The 20,564-nt window shown below is 30.1% G+C and overlaps 2 long non-coding RNA genes across 2 annotated transcripts; both read right to left on the bottom strand.

Moving 5' to 3' along the window:
* LOC143075557 (uncharacterized) lies at positions 1–13,743 on the bottom strand. The gene is made up of 7 exons (XR_012978345.1): positions 12,989–13,743; positions 12,510–12,577; positions 7,958–8,022; positions 5,492–6,841; positions 5,152–5,221; positions 4,765–4,824; positions 1–4,107 (listed from the first exon to the last, which is right to left on the bottom strand). It is a non-coding gene; the product is annotated as an uncharacterized LOC143075557 (long non-coding RNA).
* A 240-nt stretch (positions 13,744–13,983) lies between these two features.
* LOC143075556 (uncharacterized) lies at positions 13,984–17,443 on the bottom strand. Its single transcript, XR_012978344.1, has 4 exons — positions 17,086–17,443; positions 16,644–16,711; positions 15,601–15,664; positions 13,984–14,070 (listed from the first exon to the last, which is right to left on the bottom strand). It is a non-coding gene; the product is annotated as an uncharacterized LOC143075556 (long non-coding RNA).
* Positions 17,444–20,564: the final 3,121 nt, after the last annotated feature.

The raw sequence follows: 20,564 nt of genomic DNA, 5'->3' as shown, positions 1-20,564 counted from the left end.
TGATTTTCCAAATAAATTTTAATTACCAATTATTATGATTCTTCATGATACAAAATAACCAAATGAAACCAAACACAATCTGCTTCTTTTAAGATGTGAGTAAATAAACAAACAGTTACTTGTGATATGCTTTTGATCAGTTGTAAATTATCTTCAAATAAAAGGGGGGCAAAGGATCTGCATCATGGGTTTGGTATCAGTAGCAAAATATTACAATAATGCAAAATAAATGACAGTACTGAGTATACTATCTATTTTCCTGGTTGTTTTTATTATTGGGGGAAATAATCCTAATGTAATTTCTTAGTCTATATAATTATGTATAAAAGTTTATGAATTAAAATAAAATCATGTAAATTTTTTGATACATGTAATAAATTTTGTAATCATTTAGTGACTATTCTTTGTTTAATATATAAACTTAAGGTTTTCTAGTCCTTACTTAAGGAGGCTCGAGGGTATAAAAATTTCAGAAAAAAATTAAACATTTTTTTTCATTACAAATTTTATTTATTACCTCTTGTAGTTGTTACTTTATCATATGGTACAAAAAACATTCAAAACAATTAATTCGTGTTGGCCCCAGATGACTTTTAAAATGTAAACATCATTGAAAAAGTTCCAAATTATCTCCCTTTGGTGGAAAAATGCCATTTTTTGGCTTTTAAATTGAAATATCTCTTTAACTCATCGGTGACCTATATTTTTTAATATAATTTCGATATATGCTGTACTTAAACTAAATTATTGTAAAATTTGAGCGATTTCTGTAATAAATTTCTTTTTTTATTTCGATATTGCCTTTATTTCTCCTATTAGTTCAACAGAAAAAAAAACACTTTTACAAAGATGTATGCTTCTTTCGAAGGCAGATTGTGAGCGCAAATGAACGGTGACCCCATTTTTTTATTTTATTTTTCTATTAACTATAAGATAAAGTTTATTTATAGAAAAATATAGAGAAATCCTATATAAATGATTTAGACCCGCGAACCCCCTTAACTTATAAATAAATAATAGAATTCCATATAAAAAAAGAATCCTCAGTTTGTCTCAACTTTTAAAAATGACATCCAAAAACAATACAATTCTTATACAAAGTAAAACTGTGGTAAAAACTATAATATAAAAATATTAAAACATGCATGTACAAATTATTTTTTGAGAATTACTCAACTTATTTACTGGGTAATTAAAACAAACTAAATATCTTGATCTGTGCAAAAAATGATTAGATTACTAATGAAATAGCAGAGGTGGGAAAAATTTGGTTGATTATTTTAATAGGAAATCACTGAAGTACCACTGGAGGCCCCTCTAACAATCTGTGAGAACCCCCCCCCCCCTTTTTTCCCCTTTATGAAAATTTCTGGATCCTCCAGTGAACAGATTACATTTAATTCATTCACATTTTTAACCTCAAGCTGTTTTAAACTATAGTTTCTTTACTCCTTCCAAATTTCTAAGCTATTTGTTTTTCAAATTAAGTAGTATATTTTTATATTTATGGAACCCAGGATGGCAGATAACTAGTGTTCAGTTATTATTTTATAGTCTGATTGATGCATTAGGCTGGAATGTGGTATAGTGATTAAGTGTATGATATGTTTGCTCATCCATCTACAACTTTAACCCACAATTATCAAGATTAAATGGGACTTTCCCGATACTTTCAAATAATCTTCAGTCTCTGCCGACATTGTGTACTATTTTTTATAACTTCTAAAGGTTCTCTAATCAAAGAATGGATTTTTTTCTTTTCTTATATCTTATTACTCATATTGAAGGATAGGTTAGTTCAGCTGATATCAACATAGATTTAGTTAGAGCAGATTCTCAACTTGCATCCACAAATCTAACAATTTGATCAATCTTCCAAGGACTGCATCAATAGTTGAAGGGTGAAATAGAATGTTTATGAATTTAACAGAGAGTTAAAAGCATAAAAATGTCAGATATCATTATGAAAAAAAAGATCTGCATGTAAAAGTAAATTTTTTTAGTTTCCGAACAAACCCAATCATATTAAGTAGCATATTAATCTATTGCAATAAAAAATCATAATATCTAATAAAATTTGTAGATTTAGCTAACAAAGTCCTTATATTTGTATTAAGTAACATTCGTTTATAGTGGAAAATTGTTTTAACGTTGAATAAGCTACAATTAAAAATTGCTTGCTGGTCCCTCTTTGTGATTACCATTATATTACGCTGGTTCACTTCCCAATCAATCTGTCACCAAGGGAAGATAAATAACTCGATTTTCGTTCATAGTCTTTTTCAAAAATGATGAACGGTTCTTTATATTGGTATGTAATCATTTTAAACGTTTCAAATTTATGAAATTATATTCGTACATTAATGTTTTTGATACACCAATAACAAAAACTGAAATATATTGAATTGATACATTTTGTAATTATTCAAAATTATATCAGAAACCTAAACTTAATCATAAAATAATGAACCTGTTAAGGGGAGAGAATACTCGCATAACTTTTTTCGAATTGGCACATAATACAACGAAATGTCACTCTTGCATACAAATGGCACATCAATATAATTAATTATCTGCGAAATCGTCCCCCACCTTCAATGATGATTCTAAATTATAAATATAACCAAAAGTTGTTAATCTATAGATAGTTAAGACTAATGAAAGCTAACCCAAATGTAAAAATATTTCTTTGCAATTTTTTAAAACTTCCTCAGAAAAATACTCGAGCCACTTGATTTTCATAGCTCAAAATTAACGTTTTTACACAATATTTGAATAAAGTAGTTGAAGATTATTCGCTTCTCAAAGTGTAAGACGCCATAAAAATCGTATGCTTGCACCATCCTACCGAAATACGGATTTAATTAAGTCCTGAACATTTCGACATTTCTTCGTATATTTTGAACAAAACCGGTTTTAACCAAATCACAAGTACGTGTTAAGATCCAACTAAATACCTATTTTCCTATATGGTCAGGTAAAGTTGCTATATTAAGGCTTGGTATAACAAAATTTTACAATAATAACAAATAAAATCAGATAAAAACCACTAAAATCAGATAAAATCATATAAAACACAAATGTTGTTATAGCAAACCTTATATATATTTCAAAGCTACAGTGGTAATATACTATTGTCTTGAAGTAGAATATATTAAAAATTTGTATTAATGTCATGCCAATTTTGTAATAATGAGATCCAACTTTTTAAGACAAGATTAAAAGCAGGATAAAAACATAATAAAAAAAATTCAAACTAACCTATCCTTCATATGATGAACTCATTGTAGGAGATGCTTCCAAAAGTTAAAACAAAGTATTTAAAAGGTCCATTCTTTCAATTGGGAATCCCAAAATTTCATTATAATAAAACAAAATACACACTGCCATTAGTTACAGAAGATAATCTGAAAGTTTCAATGAAAATCTACCAATAGTTTATAAGCCGTGGATGAGAGATGATGATGGACAAATAGACAGAAAACACTAATCTTCCAATTGCAGAGGCCGTTTAGAGGCCCCCCTTTTGTGGGAAAAAAATGTTGATTATAAAGGGAATCACTTGGGCTGGCCTGGTCCCCTCTTAGGCAGTCAGTGGAGTAAAACCCACCCCAAAACCCAAACATTTTTATTTGGGGTCAAAATTTAGTAGTTAAAATATTTAACAGGGGACTAGTTTCATATTCTCTTTGTAGTGTTTGGCCATCAAAATTCTACTATTTTGGATTGTAACCGACAAAATTCATTTCAATAAGCACTTGTAAGGCTTACCATAACTTAAAAATATATGTAAACCTATGTACGTCTTGTGGGTACTTTGAGAAACCATATGACATACCTTTGGGACCCCTCAAATAACAATAATTTCAGTTCAATTTTTCATCAATCACAAAACAATAATTGAATGCAAGTAATATAAATTAAAAAAAAATCTATAATTTGAAATTCAATACAGCAATAAAAATACAATTTGTTAAAAACTCATTCTGCTTACAAGACTACTGTCTACAGATTGTTCCAATAGAGATAGTAACAGTTCATCCGATTGTTTGCAGGATTATTGTCTGAGGATTTTACCATACAAGGCAGCAACTGTTACACTTTCAACTGAAAAGAAATAAAGTTAAGTTTCAATTATTTTATCAAAATAATCTTAAAGGTATATAATAAAATTCAATTTGAAAAAAAAACCATATCAATAAATGTGAAAACTCTTCTTATTTTTGCTACTTCATTTTACTGAAATCTGTCAATACACAAAAATAAATTTTCCAAACTTTACAATTATGAGACTTGACATCAAATACCTTAGCAATAAAGAGAGCTGAAATAAACTTTTGGATGTTTTATTTTAACTGATTTTGATAAGAATGATTCGGCCAGGTGCAAAAAGGTAGTATTTACACTTTTCGGAACATCTCTTGACTTGCCTATAGGGGTATGGATGTGTATTGGCCAAATTTGTATGATGTAAACATGCAATTTTCATATGTTTTTGGACTTGAACTGTACATTGCACACACCAAAAATTAGACAAAAAGAATAGGTAATTTTTTTTTAATGCGACAAAACGTTATAAAGAACTGATAGAGGAATTAATTGTAGTCTCGGGCCTAATCTTGTTCAGGGCAAGGGAGACAAATCAGTAAATATAAATACACTTCTAAAGTAAAGGTACAACATTTTACATTGACATATAATAAGGATAGATATATAGATATCTAGGGGCATTTAAAATTAGATACATGTATAATAAATTCTCACCTTAAAACAGCTCTAATAACTCCCCAAGCAAGTAACCCCAAGGAAACTTGTGATGCTAACCTGTAAAACAAAGTTCAAGGTCAGTTATTCTCAACTTTCAAAAAATATGTACATCATAATAATTGTTTAAAAGTTCTCAGATAACAAACAAAATTCTGCAAGAAAATAATTGGTATTCAAAATCAAACTAATGGTTATGTTTTTTGCCCTTTGTAAGTTTTTTTTTTAATCTCTCCAACACATTCCCGATTTAATTTTCAATTTTATTAAGTTAGCAAAAAATAAACTTGTATTTCATCATATTGTATATAGTATTTCAAACCTTCAAAAAATGTATTGATGTCAAATACTATTTAAATTATTAAAAATAAAAGCTGTAATACCTACCAACATGTTAACAATATCAGATATCCATGTCTTACTCCCAACACCAGGAAAACATTGTAATTTCAACAACCTGAAATGAAAAAAAAATATTTAAAAGATAAAATTAAGAAGAGAAACATAATTATGCCTTGTATCATTTCTTATGAATTTGTTATATAATATCTTCAAAATATTGACTTGATACATAAGGTAGAAAACATTTTCATTAAATACAAGTTATAAAAAAATGTTATGAAATGATGCAGATATCTTCAATATCACACAAAAACCCTTAATAAATAAAAAGTTTTAAAAGTCTATAATAATATTATTATAAATTTTGTGGAACATTTCAACTCACCACAGATTTTTCCTGGTAAAGCCTCAGACTTGGTTGAAGATATAATTGACCATCTTCCTTAGAGCTGCTATCATAACTGCCAAGGAGGTCCATGTCCTCATTATCTTATTGTCCATTTGGTTTCAGAAATAACATTATACATGTATAAAAAAAAAATATCAGATGCACTTTACAGTTTTAACAAAATCAGTTTTTTTGAAAATTTCCCCTCATCAATTGTAGTGACCCACTATTTCTCAAACCCTCCAAATCTATTATCTAAATATAGAGCTCTGCTTACATATTATTTTTTTTTATTTACAGAGCTCTAAATAATAGTCATTTTAGCTAGTATACATCTGATATTTAAAGAAAATGTGTACAAAAGTGAATATTTAAATAAAAAAAATTATATTCCCTATAAACACTTAGGAAATTTAAAGTATGAGGAATATAACAAGGGAATTACCTCCCCTTGCCTTGAAAATATGACCCTGTCGAGACTCCACATCCTTCCTATATTTAACAACAATACAAAATATAATATAATTAAAATGAAAAAATAATACGGTATGTAAAAACTACAACACATTTCAAAAACTAATTTAGTATTTTAACTTTTACCTAAGGGCCTTAGTGGTCTAAGAAGTATTATTGTATCTCTAGCATGTCAAAATGAGGTTGAGAATTCAAACCCAACCTGTGGTAGGTGTGTTTGACTCTAAGCTTAATTGACTAGAATTGACAGTTCCCTGGGGGAAAAGTTGGTGGGTATCTACTGTTACTTTTAACTTTTTCAACCCATAAAAAATGGCCATCAAGATATTACAAATTGGGCTGAAAGTGGCATTATACACCAAAATTCAATCAATCAATCTTTTTTCACCAATATGTTCCTTTACTCTGCTTCTTGTGAAATAATTGTAATTTGTTTAGCTAAAAGCACTGCAAAAAAATAACAAAAAGTTGTAAAAATATCTAACAATTTAGGAAACTCAAAAAACACAATACATTTTGTTTTTCTTTTTTTTTAGATTCTCCATTCTGAACTGACTGGAAGCCTTTGGACTAGACAGACCATTATTAAGTTTACAAGTAAAATTGATCCGTTTCATTTCATTTTCAAGGTAAAAATGAAATACAGTTACAGGGGGTGGGGAATAACGAATAAGATCCATAAGCACGATAAGAAAAGTAAGAGTAATTTTGAAATTTTAAATACAAGCTTCCAATCTAGTTGAAAATGGAGAATCTTTACACATTTTTTTTTTGGTGTAAAAAATTACATTTTTTGAAACATATACATAAATTTCTGAATAACATTCTTCACTGTTATATCACATAATCAATTTATGCGTCAGCCAGAGTTTCCTGTAAAAGAAATAAACATTCTTAAACAAATGATCAAACCTATATAAAAATTTAAACATCTGATACAATTATTAGCAAATAAGGACAAACAAGTGAAACTGCGAGCTACTGCTCACTGATGATACCCCCGCCGCAAGTGGATAATATTAATAGTGTAAAAATATGCAAGTGTTCGGTAAACAGGAAGTTGTCAAGTGATGAATCTGAAAACGCATCAAACGGTATAGCTGACTTATATAAATCCTGAAACCAAATTTCAGAAATCCTTGTATTGTAGTTCCTGAGAAAAATGTGATGAAAATTTTCAACTTGGCTATCATGTGTAAAATCATACAAGTGTTCGGTAAACAGGAAGTTGTCGAATTATCAATCTGAAAACGCATGACACAGTATAGCTGACTTAGATAAACCCTGAAACCAAATTTCAGAAATCCTTGTATTGTAGTTCCTGAGAAAAATGCGACGAAAAATATTCATGGGACGGACAGACTGACTGACGGAAGGACAGACAGAGGTAAAACAGTATACCCCCCCTTTTTTAAAGCGGGGGTATAAAAAGTAATCAATATGTGTCTTGATTAATTTTCGTTATTCTTTTTTATGAATCATTGCATTGGTTTTCGTGTTTAAAATTGTTACACATTTTGTCATATTCAGGGCCCCTTATTGCTTACTTTAAAACTTGTACTGTAAATTCACAAATTATGCATGCATCTATTCTTGTGATTTTTTAATAAATGGACAAAAATGCAATATGAATATTACCGATTTCAGAAAAATCTACCTTCAAAGTTATGTATCATGAGAGATTAGAATAATGAATATGAGTACCTATTGTGATATTCAACCAGTTGTATTATTAAAATTCATAACGATTTTGCTCATTGTTGAATGTCTTACGGTGACTGTAATTTGCTTCTCTTATTGATAGTTGTGTAGTTGGCAATCTTATAACCTTTCTTTATTCTTATATACCCTTATGATTACCGGTATATTTAAAACTTTTAATTTGGAAAACATTTTAAAAATGTTAGATCTACATGTGTACATAATAAAATCCATGGTGCATTTACATACTCTTAGATGAATAGTTCAATCTATTTTTTTAGTTCTTACCATAAAATTCAGCTCCAATGGCCCTTTCCCAGCTTCAATCCTTACAGACAAGCTGTAGTGCTAACCTGAAATATCAAATGCTTAGTCAATCAAAATTGTTTTAAAGGATCACTTCTGGAATACTCTATCTACGTTACAGGTATATAAAATGGGTAAAATATATAATAACAGACATCAAACTAACAACCCAATTCAATCCTATAAGGGCCCCCTACTGAAAATGTACTTGGGATTCCAGTGGGATACCATTGGGATTCACTTGAATCCCAGTGGGGGAAAAAAATCCAGTGGAATCCCACTGGAATGTTTTGGAGTGTCAGTGGAATCCCAATGGGAAGTTTATCCCGATGGTATCTCAGTGGCATTTCCACTGGATTATTTCTATATTTTCCAGTGGAAATTTGTACTTTGTCATTCCTAATTATCCCACTGGAATTTGGACATGTGTCTTTTATAAATATATAATTCCAGTGGGATGTTGGACTTGTAGAATTTTCATTATAAAAAATTTCAATGAATTTAGCTGATAATTAAATGATGATGGACCTGAAAAATGTTATGTGTTGCTATTTATACATGTACATTTAAACATGTATAAAGTGACTAGAATATATATACTTATTTCACTAACAGTATTTAAGACAATTTAATTTTGAATTTTTCAACAAAGGAGTTGCAGGTAATTAAAATTTATTTATTTTCAAGTACAATTAATTATTAAGTCTATCTCTATATTTAGTTAAGTATTATATCATGATTATACACAAATATTATTTCCAAGCAGTCTCTTTCTTATCAATTAGTAATAGAAATGTTATGTGCCAATCTGTTTTCAATTTGCCTCTGTGAAATGGACAGGAAATGATATGTACACACTCAATGGGGCCCAATGAAGGAGACCACATGTCTTTGTATATTTCTCTTAAATTTCTACAGTTCAAAATATAAAAATAATAGATAAAAGTTGGTAAATATCATTTATTTATTATTATATATATCAGATATTTAAGATTTAGGTAATTTAATAGTATGATTAGGAAAACATTGCAAGGAATCAAACAACTCCCTATAGATACAACCCCAACACTAGTCAGATTCAAAATTTGAACTTGCAGCCATTACAAGAAAAGATGTCTTATTTATCTTGACCAAAATATGAATTTTACCATGGATGTAGAGTTGTGGACTAAAATTTAAAAGAGCAAAAGTTATATTCTATTGATATTAAAAAGTGAAGATGTATTTTTTTGATGACATGACTATTGGATTTGTGAAGATTGATGTTTTCATATTTTTTGGATTAAATCTTCTGGTAAGTACAAATTATGAATAAGTATTTCAACCTTTTTGAAAATTATGAAACTATCATTTCCTTCAAATAAATTGTGACCATGTAGGATCAAGAAAATAACTATAAGACCATGCATTTTTTGCATATACATAATTACTATTGGATTGTCACAGTATGACACATGACTAATATATCTTTAAGACAATCTCTTCAATAAAATATTATTTAATAGTAGCTAGTTTTCGCAAAATTGGAGATCTGTAGTATGACTGTAATAATTTAATATATATAGAGACATCTTTTCCAAAAAAGCAAAAAGTATTATCTTTTAAAACTTAATTAGTACATATGTACTCAATTATCATGATTGTGGATCAAATTTGAGATTTTAAAAATGGCAAGACATACATGTAAATATGGGCCTATGATGTTAGAGTAAAATAAAAGACCAATACAAATCAAAGTAAAGAATAACCTATACACTTCACTTGCATTTCCAAAAAAAAGACAATAAAAGAGGGACGAAAGATACCAAAGGGACAGTCAAACTCATAAATCTAAAACAAACTGACAACGCCATGGCTAAAAATAAAAAAGATAAACAGAAAAACAATAGTACACACGACACAACATAGAAAACTATAAAGAATAAACAACACGAACCCCACCAAAAACTAGGGGTGATCTCAGGTGCTCCGGAAGGGTAAGCAGATCCTGCTCCACATGTGGCACCCGTCGTGTTGCTTAAGTGATTACAAATCCGGTAAATAGTCTAATTCGGTAGGTCATATTCATGAAAGGGAAGGGGATTGTAGTTACGACGTAAGGAACATATCCGATATCATTTGTGAAACGGTTATTCCATAACGGTCAACCAACTCGTGATGGCGTCCGTAAAATTTACGAAGGGATGATTTCAACTTCACCATTTGGAACTCTTGGTTTAATAGCTTCCTTGTGAGCAGCAAACCTCTATCAAGAAAATCATGATAGGAAATGCAAGCACGGGAATATCGTATCAATTGGGAGATATATACCCCGTATGCAGGTGCTGCTGGAATGTTGCTACTTAGAAATGGAAAGTTCACAATTGGAAAGCTGAAATCATCTCTTTTGTCGTAAAGTTTTGTTTTCAACCGACCCTCATTGTCAATTTCTAGATGTAAGTCAAGATATGAAGCCGACTTAACTGTATCTGTAGTATCCTTTATCTCTAGTTCGATTGGATAGATGCGTTCCACATAGTCACCAAATTTTGAATTGTTTATAGTGAAAGAACATCATCTATATAGCGGAAAGTAGAGTTAAAGGATATTGCTAACTTCTTATCTTTCTTCCTAAGAAGTTCCTGCATGAAGTCAGCCTCATAATAATAAAGAAACAAGTCGGCGAGTAGAGGGGCACAGTTTGTTCCCATTGGAATGCCGACAGTCTGTTGAAAAACACGTCGATAACTATTTAAGACATGAAAAAATAACGTGATTGATCTGCTGTTTTCACTGGAATTTAAAATAATTTCACTACACATAGTGTTGAAGAATCCATTTAAATTTCTCTGGGTTTGCATTAAAATCCCACTGGAATTATTGAAATTTCATTGGGATCCCATTGAAATTTCAGTGGAAATTGCCCAGAATCACACTGGGATTTTAAAAATATCACTGAGATTCCACTGGAATCCAAGTGGGATTTTTGAAAAAATATCACTGAGATTCCACTGGAATCCAAGTGGGATTTTAAAAATATCACTGAGATTCCACTGAGATTCCACTGGAATCTTCTAAAAAATCCCGACAAAATTGTCCAGTGGAATTCCAGTGGGAACCAGTGGAATTCCCAAGTGAGATTTATGTGGGATTTCAGTGGAATTCCACTGATTATTTTTAGTAGGGCGCGCGCGCCGGGTAGGTTTAAAAAAGCTAAAGTTGGCCATAAGATTTTAATCTTTTTTGATTCAGGCCCAAAAACTACAAATTTGACATATACATTGTTGTGGTATCATTATTGATACAAAATAACCACATCATCTTTTTGGCACTTCACAATATAAACTACGAAGTTATGACCCGTTGATTATGCAATTCTGCTGTTTTCGCAAAAGCGCCAATGAAGGTTCAATTTTTCACAACTCAGAACTTTTTTTTAGCATAATTCACTTTCCCTGATCCAGAAATAGTTTATGTCTTGTAATTTAAATATTACCCTTAGCACCATTAGTTTATTAAACATTTTGGACCAAAGGTATTCTTAAAGCTTTTAGGTCAGAAAATCCATAAAATCATCGCATTTTGATGATATCTACCAATATAGTTAATTATAGAGTCTACAATGTATTATAAAGAAGCGATTTATTTTATTTTGCATTAAGTCTTTTGGACGAACGAACGAACGGACGAACAGACTTGAAAACATAATTCCCATTAATGGGGCATAAAAATTTGTTGTTGAAAGTGAAAACTTTAACCTGAAGCCATACAGAAGGACGGAAGAACGGACGAACAGAATAAAAAACATAATTCCCATAAATGGGGCATACAAAATTATTGTTGAAAGTGAAAGTAGTGATTTGACCAAAATGAAGATAGTGTAGAGATTAGAGGGAGGCAAGACTTATTCAGGACGTCGGGTTGTTTTTAGCTTGGGATTTCGGGATTGATCTTTACGGGATGCGGGAATATTTTTTTTTTAATTTCGGGATGTCGGGATATGAATTTCGTTAAAATACGCACCTCAGGATTTCAAACCACCCCTCAAATGAGCCTTTAAGTCATTTATACGCGATTCAAATCCTACCATTGGCATGTTAATAGGGTTCTCAAAAGGAAAAGCACTGATGGATTGTCCTAGAAGCACATTTTATTAGAATAATAATGCTCTATAAGCAGTTTCATTTATTTCATGTTTGAAGCAGTGCAAATTTTTAATTTAATTTGACCTTTACCAAACAAAATGCATGGTAGCAAAGGGGAAGAATAATTGTGGTATAAGGCCAAAAACACGAAAAATAATTGAATTTAACAGAAAGGAAACATATAATGGACTCTGAAAAAAGGGAGAGGGCTTTTGATACCTTATATGAAATTCTCCAGTCATATTATCTTTTACAGAAATTCATCGTACAACAGTTTACAAGCTGTATATGCCCGCGATTTCGCGGGTGTGTTCTAGTAAACCTTAACCCTAAAGTCAGTATTTATTTCCAAATAATATTATTCATAGAATTATTTTCTTTTAAACAGGATTAATATTACTGGTACCTACCTACATATTAGCTGTATTAGACCACCAAGTCTTATTCCCACACCATGAAAACATGCCACAGAAAGTATCTAAAAAGAAATTAATACATTTATTAATTTTACAAACTAATTTATATGTCAACCTAAAGATTACTTTACAAGTTGTTCTGATTTCTTACTTCATGTACCAATAGTTTAACATTCACATATTTTGTAATATTTATATAAAAGATTGAAAAACAAACAAAAATAGTCAAAGGTTTATGATTTGAATTCTGCACTCAACTACTTTGAATAATGAAAATGAGTTGTCTCCCATTGAATAAACAAATCTTGCTGTTAATCAAACTTGTACCTGCTATCTCAAAATATTAAACTTGTAAATAAATTCTTCAAAGATGTTTTTCATGCAGAAAATAAAGATGAATATGTACTTTTTAACAATTATACACATGTATTTCTAGAAAATGTATAGAAATTGTTTGACTTCAATAAACTTGCCTTCTCAATTTCATGGTTAAGCCTCAGACTTGGTTGAAGATTTTATTGACCATCTTCCTTTGAGCTGCTCTCCTGGCTGCCAGGGTGGCTGTCATCATTATCTTAATTGCAATCTTTCAGTTGTTGGTCCATTATTTATAGAAATAAATAAAACAATAACAGATGCACTCTCAATCACATATCTTGAAAATTTCACCAAATCAATTCTACCCCTAATGACCAATGATTTCTCCCACCCTCAAAACTATTATCTAGACCTCTGTTTACATTTTTTTATTTACAGAACTCTGAATAACAGTCAATATACATTTTTTTGTAATCTAGTATGCATCTGATATCAAAGCAAAAACAAATGTGAAAATCAATGAGGAGTTAAACAGTGGAATTTATTACCTCCCATTGCCAAAAAAAATCACCTGTTGGGACTCCACATCATTGCTATATCTAACAAAAATACAAAATGGTAGAGCTATAATCAAAAATAAATAATTTGATATAAAATATTCAAACATTTACAAAAAATACTCAGCACCTTGGTGGTTCTCTCCCATTACTCTGACTTTCTCAACCATTAAAAAAATGGTCACCAAGATATAATCAATATTGCTGAAAGTGGTGAGTAACACTAAAAATCAATCAATCTGTTTTTCTCCAGGATGTTTCTTTACTATGATTATTTTGAAATAATTTGTATGAGCTAAAAACAATGCTAATAATAACAAAACATTGGAAAAATATTTATATCATACAAATAAGAAAAATAAAAAAATACATTTTTTTTTTTTTTTTTTTTTTTAGATTCTCCATTCTTAACTACTGGAAATGTTTTGAATACACATGGACCATTATTAAGATGGTCTCAAGTAGGTCTACAAGTTATATTGTAAAATTTTGAAGTATCAATTTAGCATACAACTTCCAGTCTTGCTGAAAATGGAGAATCTTTACATTTTTTTTTTATTTGTGATAAAATTAAAAAATTATACACATTTTTTAAACATACACAAAAATAGTCTGAATTACATTCTTTTTTGTTTCAGTTGTATTGCACAATAATTTCCTGCAGCCACAGTTGAAGTCACCTGAAAAAGAAATATGCATTCTAATATCTGTCAGAACAATATTCAATGGAAAGGAATCAGTAACTGGTTATTGCATTGATGATGCAGAGAAAATTGATTTACTTTGTTTTAAAGTGATGTGTTGACATGAATTTACAAACAACCAGTCTTCTTTAGCAAACAAGGGATGACAAGTAGTTGGTTGTTGTCCAACATATTTGTTATTATTTCATTGTTTCATCATAAATCTAGCTGTTGGTTTTCTTGCTTGAATTGTTTCACATTTTTTCAAGTCGCCTACTTTCTGTTTCATAGTTAATTGTAAAGTATATGTTTTGCTCATTGTTGTAGGCCATACAGTGACCATTACATCCATGTCATTTGGTCTTTGGGAGAGTTATTTCATTGATGGAAATATTCCGAACCCCAATTGGATAAAAAAAAAAAAGGTCCTACAGATGATACAAAAATATTCTAAATCAAGAGTTTCCCCATACATTATAGTTTTAAATGTTGAAAAAAAAAATTGATTACCAGCCGGAATAAAACGTTTGCACGGAAAAATTTCTGGCTCAGATAAATTAACAAAATACCCCCCCCCTTGTTAAGTTAAGTGGTTGCTTCTTTATGAAAGCCATTTTGATGATTTGCAGTAAATGTAGTTTAAAAATAATAAAGATGTCTCGATTAAGCATTAGAAAACGTAGGCTACAGCAGCGTGCTTACAGGCAAAGAATGTGTATTTTTATTCTCATAAAGCCAATGCACTACATCGGTACAGAGATTAAAGGAGAAGAAGGAATGATATATTAGGGATCACTATATTTCTATCTTTTCTGTTTGTTTCAAATGGTATTTCTTCTCCAAGGAGTATTTGGCAAAGGGAGGGGGGGGTAATGTTTTTTTTTTTAGTTTTAAGGGTAATTTAATGGATCCGAGATACATGTACTAGACAAACTATACATTTACCTCACTCTTTTTAATTAATGCATTTATGAGTGAATCGTTGTTTGAGTATAGACCAGTGGCAAACATTTCTGTGCAAGTCAAGTCGATTCGGAAAGACCTTAATTTTCAAATGAATTATGTGTTTGGCAATGATGCTGCTTTGAGTCTTGATAAGGGCTTAATATATAAAGCTACATTAAGTTTTAAAAAAAACAAATAAATATATCAAGTTTAGACAAATATTTCTGTAAAGAACTTTATTAATAATTGTTATAAATATCAATTTTATTCAAAGATTGTTTCTTCCTTATATATACACGGTGAAACTAATGTTTTAAATGCCTAGTTTTGTGTACACTTAATCTACACAAGGCCTACATCGAGTATCGACTGCATGTAGACAAAACATGTTTTACACTACATGTAAACATTGAATTTTATCAATGGGAATGTAATTTTGTTTAGTTTACGTGTGAGTTACACTTACACAACACCGAGTTTAGGTCAATATGAACACGGCCTAATACTTCTTAGCATAATGAAGAACTAGGTTTGTACATGCTCTTTGCTGAATAATTCATTAATTTATGTACTGGTTCTTACCATAAAAGCCAGCTCCAATGCCCATTCCCAACTTCAATCCTTACAGACAAGCTGTGAAGCTAATCTGAAATATAAAATGTTGTCATATTATTAATAAAATGGTTTAAAAGGATCACTTGTTACTGTATTAAAATTAAAAAGAAATGGGGTATATTCATGTACTAGATGTTGAGAACATACTGACTAGACAGCATTCCAACAACATAACAAACCAATTATAATCTTGTTAGATCCTTCAATTTACACTATAACGTAACGGTACCCAAATTGCACCCATTAAGCCAAAATAGTAAAAATAATCTTACAAGATTTTCTAGAGACCGTAAACAATTTGTATTTTTATGATTTGATACTATGCACATCTTTCAAAATAGGTAAAACTATTTAGATATGCACAAAACCTTCACAGTATTTATCAACAGGAGAAGTGTTTACTGAAAAAGCAAAATGTACTGAAACGTCGCCATGCGACATCATTAAAACATCATCTTTTTAAAATGATCAAATACAATATGTTACAAGTATCCATTTAAAAAAAAAAAAAAAGAGTAAGCATGGACTAATATCCAATTGTTCAAAATATTTGAAGAAATTAAACAAAAGCTCTAGCTGTTATTAGAATTTTGACAGTGCGAATTTCAGCATGGATGCAATTTGGGTACTCCTCATTTCAGAATCATTGATGGTTTGGAGGTCAGTTTAGACCAATTTTTCTATGATTCCATATGGATTAACAATCAAATTGGTGTACCTATATAATAAAGAAGGATACGGCTACAAAATAAACAAAGAATGGAAATTTTTGTCTTTATCATAAAAAAACGTAGGTGAAAAAACTGTCAAAATAGGTGCAATTTGGGTACCGTCACGTTACATTGTATTTGTACTGATATCAAAAGAGAGGGTAGAAATGAATAACAGAAATTTAGTGTTTGATTATTTCATGGCAAGGAAAGTAAAAAATGAATCTAATTATTTTTATACATGTACTACATTTATCTTTTTTTTCTTTCTTCTTTTCGAAACTGTATACTGGTACCTACCTATATATTAGCTGTATTAGACCACCAAGTCTTATTCCCACAACATGAAATCATCTCACAGATGGAACCTAAAATATAAAAATTGACAATTTATATACTTTACTTATTTCCATTTCCCCTACATTTACCAATATTGTTTGGATTTTTGACTACGTGTACACAAAAGTATAACATCAATAACTGTTAAAGATGAAAAATTAAAAAAAAAAAAATAAATTTACTTATTGAATTTCAACTCCACAAAAATAATGGTTTAAACATATTTTATTGTTCATAAAGGTAAATCCTCTTACAATGAGTTATCTCCCATTGAAAGGCAAAAAATAACATTTTACGTTAGCAACATCACTTTTTCCACTGTAACTGCATGTATGCTCTAAATATACACTTTATCAAATAATGTATAGAATGTATAGAACTTGTTTGACTTAATTAAACTTGCCTTCTTATTTTCTTGGTAAAGCCTCAGACTTGGTTGAAGATTTATTTAACCATCTTCTTTGGAGCTGCTACCATGGTTACTTTTTCATGCTTTTCAACATAATTCTTTGTGCTGGTCAGTTCACTGAATCCGATTTATGCACTTAACGAAATGTCCTTTCCATTGTATTTAATCAAGTGTACAATTGTCCCAAGAATGTTCCAAAGTATCTCACAATATTTTCTTTTTCCATTCATGGCAGTTGAGGTAATTCTCAATGTAATATACAAATAATATTTTTAATTCATACATAAAATACAGTAAAAATACCAGATGTGCTTTTAAATTGGTAACCTGTATTTTCTTTTATTTAGAGAGCTCTAAATAATAGCTCTAAAAAAAGAGGTAATAAAAAAATAACAGAATAGTAATTGGCTAACACCTATAAATCACAAAAATTTTCTAATATTTTGGAGCATAGTTTAATAAAATATCCCTTCTTTTAAGTTTATCATCATGCACATCATAAGCATGAAAATTATACTCCAAAAATTTATCATAGCCTGAAGTAGCTCAGTTGTGCAAATTCATATTTTCCTAAATACTGAAATTTAAATACGATCATATATGGAATTTTAAAAGGTCAAAAATTGGTGATGACAATCAATCTTAATCAATTTGCATGCTCATTATGAGAGTTTAAAGATATGAACTAAAGAAATGGTAAAAAAATGCTGATTCTTTAGAATAAAAAAACAATTGTCCAAATTCAAATTGCATGTGATAAAAATCATTAAATTTTAAACTTTAATAACTGAAGAAAAAAGTTCCAAAATTTACAATTCAAAAGAAACATTTTTGTTCCCAAATCAAGTTTGATACATGTATCATATTAATTGCAGGTGATGTCAAAATTTTGTTTTTCATAAGACAAGAGAAATCACTGATATCTTGACATTAATAGAGATGGACTAGCACAAGGTAACTCTTGGAATGACTGGTTCCTTAAATGGAGGATAACAGTCAGAACTAGCTCCAGTCAATACACAGACAGGAAACAGCTCTTTTTGGCCATTTGTAGAGGAAACAAATCCCATGTAATAACGTAAATAGTTATTTCCATCTTCAAATGATAAAAAATCAATTATTTAAACCCCCCAAGCCATTTTTAAAGAGAGGGGGCTCCCATCCAGGATAAAAGGCAGGGTTCAAACTAGTTTATGTTCTGATTCAATTGCATTGATCATCAAAAAAATTGTAAGGGTTCCCCAGAACCCAATGTCTGAGATTCACTGTAGCAATCCCTAGTCATTTTCTTATCTTTTGATTGTAAGAAGCTTCTGTCCAAGTTTGGTAAAAATCCAGGATAGTTTATGAATCTAATAAATGTTTTAAAAACTTTAACTTTAGATTGTATTTAAGGTTAACTAAGTCCATTTATAAGTAAAATACGGAAAAACAGGAACAAAGTTTTAAATAATTTTTCTTCTAGATACTAGCTTTTGATTGTAAACAAGCTTCTGTCCAAGTTTGTTACAATTCCCAAATTTTTTAAGAAGTTACTAAATTTTAAAAACTTTAACCAGAGTGAATGTATTGTATCCTGGCATTTATAAGTAAAATATGGAAAAATTAATTCGTTTTATTTACAAAATTTACTTCTGGATACTATCTTATGATTATAAACAAGCTTCTGTCGAAGTTTGGTAGAAATCCAGAATAGTTTTAGAAAATTATTAAAATTTCAAAAACTTTAAGCAAAGAGTGAATATTTGTGATCGCCAACGACGACGCCGCTGACAGAATGTAGGATGGCTAGGTCTCATTTTTTTCAACTAAAGTGGAAGGCTGGAGAAAAAATATTAATGGTATTTTACATTTACAGTTACATTAAGTGAAATTCCCAGTAAAATATATAATCAGCAAAATGCATAGTATTTTTTTTTATTTGAATTGTCTATAAAAGATTCACTTATAATTCTTATAACAATATTTCAGGGATTGTTGGAGTAATTAAACTATATTGGCATGTTTTAATTTTTAAACTATATTGGCATGTTTTATTTTCTATGGCACCTTCATCAGAATAAAAACTAAAGAGTACAAAATGGTGAAGTGATAATTTGCACTTCACAATGTCAAAAGGAGGAAAAATTATAAAATTAAAAAATAAAAGAAGGTAATAATAGGAGTCAAGTTTAAAAAGAATGTTAAATAAAGTTTGTTGAATAGTGTTTAATCAAATTTTGCAGAGGTACATGCTTCCAATTGGCTTCGCTCAGAGATACTGCCTCTAATTGGGACCACTCTGCCGGGGGTACTGCTTCTAAATAGCTTTAGCAGACAGAGGTATATATGTACTGCTTCCAATCAGCTTCGCAACAAGACAGAGGGTATTGCTCCCAATTAGCTTCACCATGAGGTACGTGCTTCCAACTGGCTTCGCTCAGACAAACATACTTCTTCAAGTGTTGAAATAGTATGGTAAGCAAGTCTGTACTACATCCAACATCGTAAATGGTACATAATTGCAAGTCAAATGTCGTCCAAATTTACAAAAACATTTTATTTAACATTCTTGATCCAGTTAAAGTTCACATCTACCTTCACTCCCTATTAGTAATTTATCCTGATGGTGTCATTGTCAAATGCAAATTATCATTACTGTAGAATTCTGTACTCTCCTTTAGTTTCAATCCTGATGAAGGACCTATAGGAACCAAAATATATCTTATTGATTCACTGTAGCAATCCCTAGTCTTTTTCTTATCTTTTGATTGAAAGAAGCATCTGTTCAAGTTTGGTAAAAATCCAGAATAGTTTATGAATCTAATAAATGTTTAAAAAACTTTAACAATGTTAACTTGAAGAAAAACTAAGTCCATACATAAGTGATAAACAGAAAAAATGGAATTTTATTTTTACAAAATTTACTTCTGGATACTATCTTATGATCATAAACAAGCTTTTGTCCAAACTTTGTACAAATCCAGGATTATTTAAGTAAGTTATTAAAAATTTTAAAACTTCAACCACAGAGTGAATGTAATGTTTCTCAGGAGAAAAACTAAGTCCATATATAAGTGATAAACAGAAAAAATGGAATTTTATTTTTACAAAATTTACTTTTTGGATACTATCTTATGATCATAAACAAGCTTTTGTCCGAGCTTGATAAAAATTAAAGAGAGTTTAAGAAAGTTATTAAAATTTCAAACTTTAACCACAGAGTGAATATTTGTTGACGCCACCAAGGACGACGCCGACGACGGAATGTAGGATCGCTATGTCTCATTTTTTCAACTAAAGTCAAAGGCTTGTATACAACATTTGAGGCTTAATGATGAAACTTGATTTCAAGTATGTTGCAAGCAAAAAGTGAATACTGTGGATTCATTATTATTGACAGTTTTTTATTTTTTATTCATGTGAACCACAAATTTTAGTTTTTCACAAGATTAATTTTTGGGGATTTGTATGAAGAATTTGTAAAATGTCTG

Source organism: Mytilus galloprovincialis, chromosome 5 (assembly GCF_965363235.1).
Source record: "Mytilus galloprovincialis chromosome 5, xbMytGall1.hap1.1, whole genome shotgun sequence".
NCBI classification, from domain to species: Eukaryota; Metazoa; Mollusca; class Bivalvia; order Mytilida; family Mytilidae; genus Mytilus; species Mytilus galloprovincialis.
The sequence above is the reverse complement of the archived record's forward strand: the minus strand, read 5'-3'. Positions and strand labels throughout refer to the sequence as shown.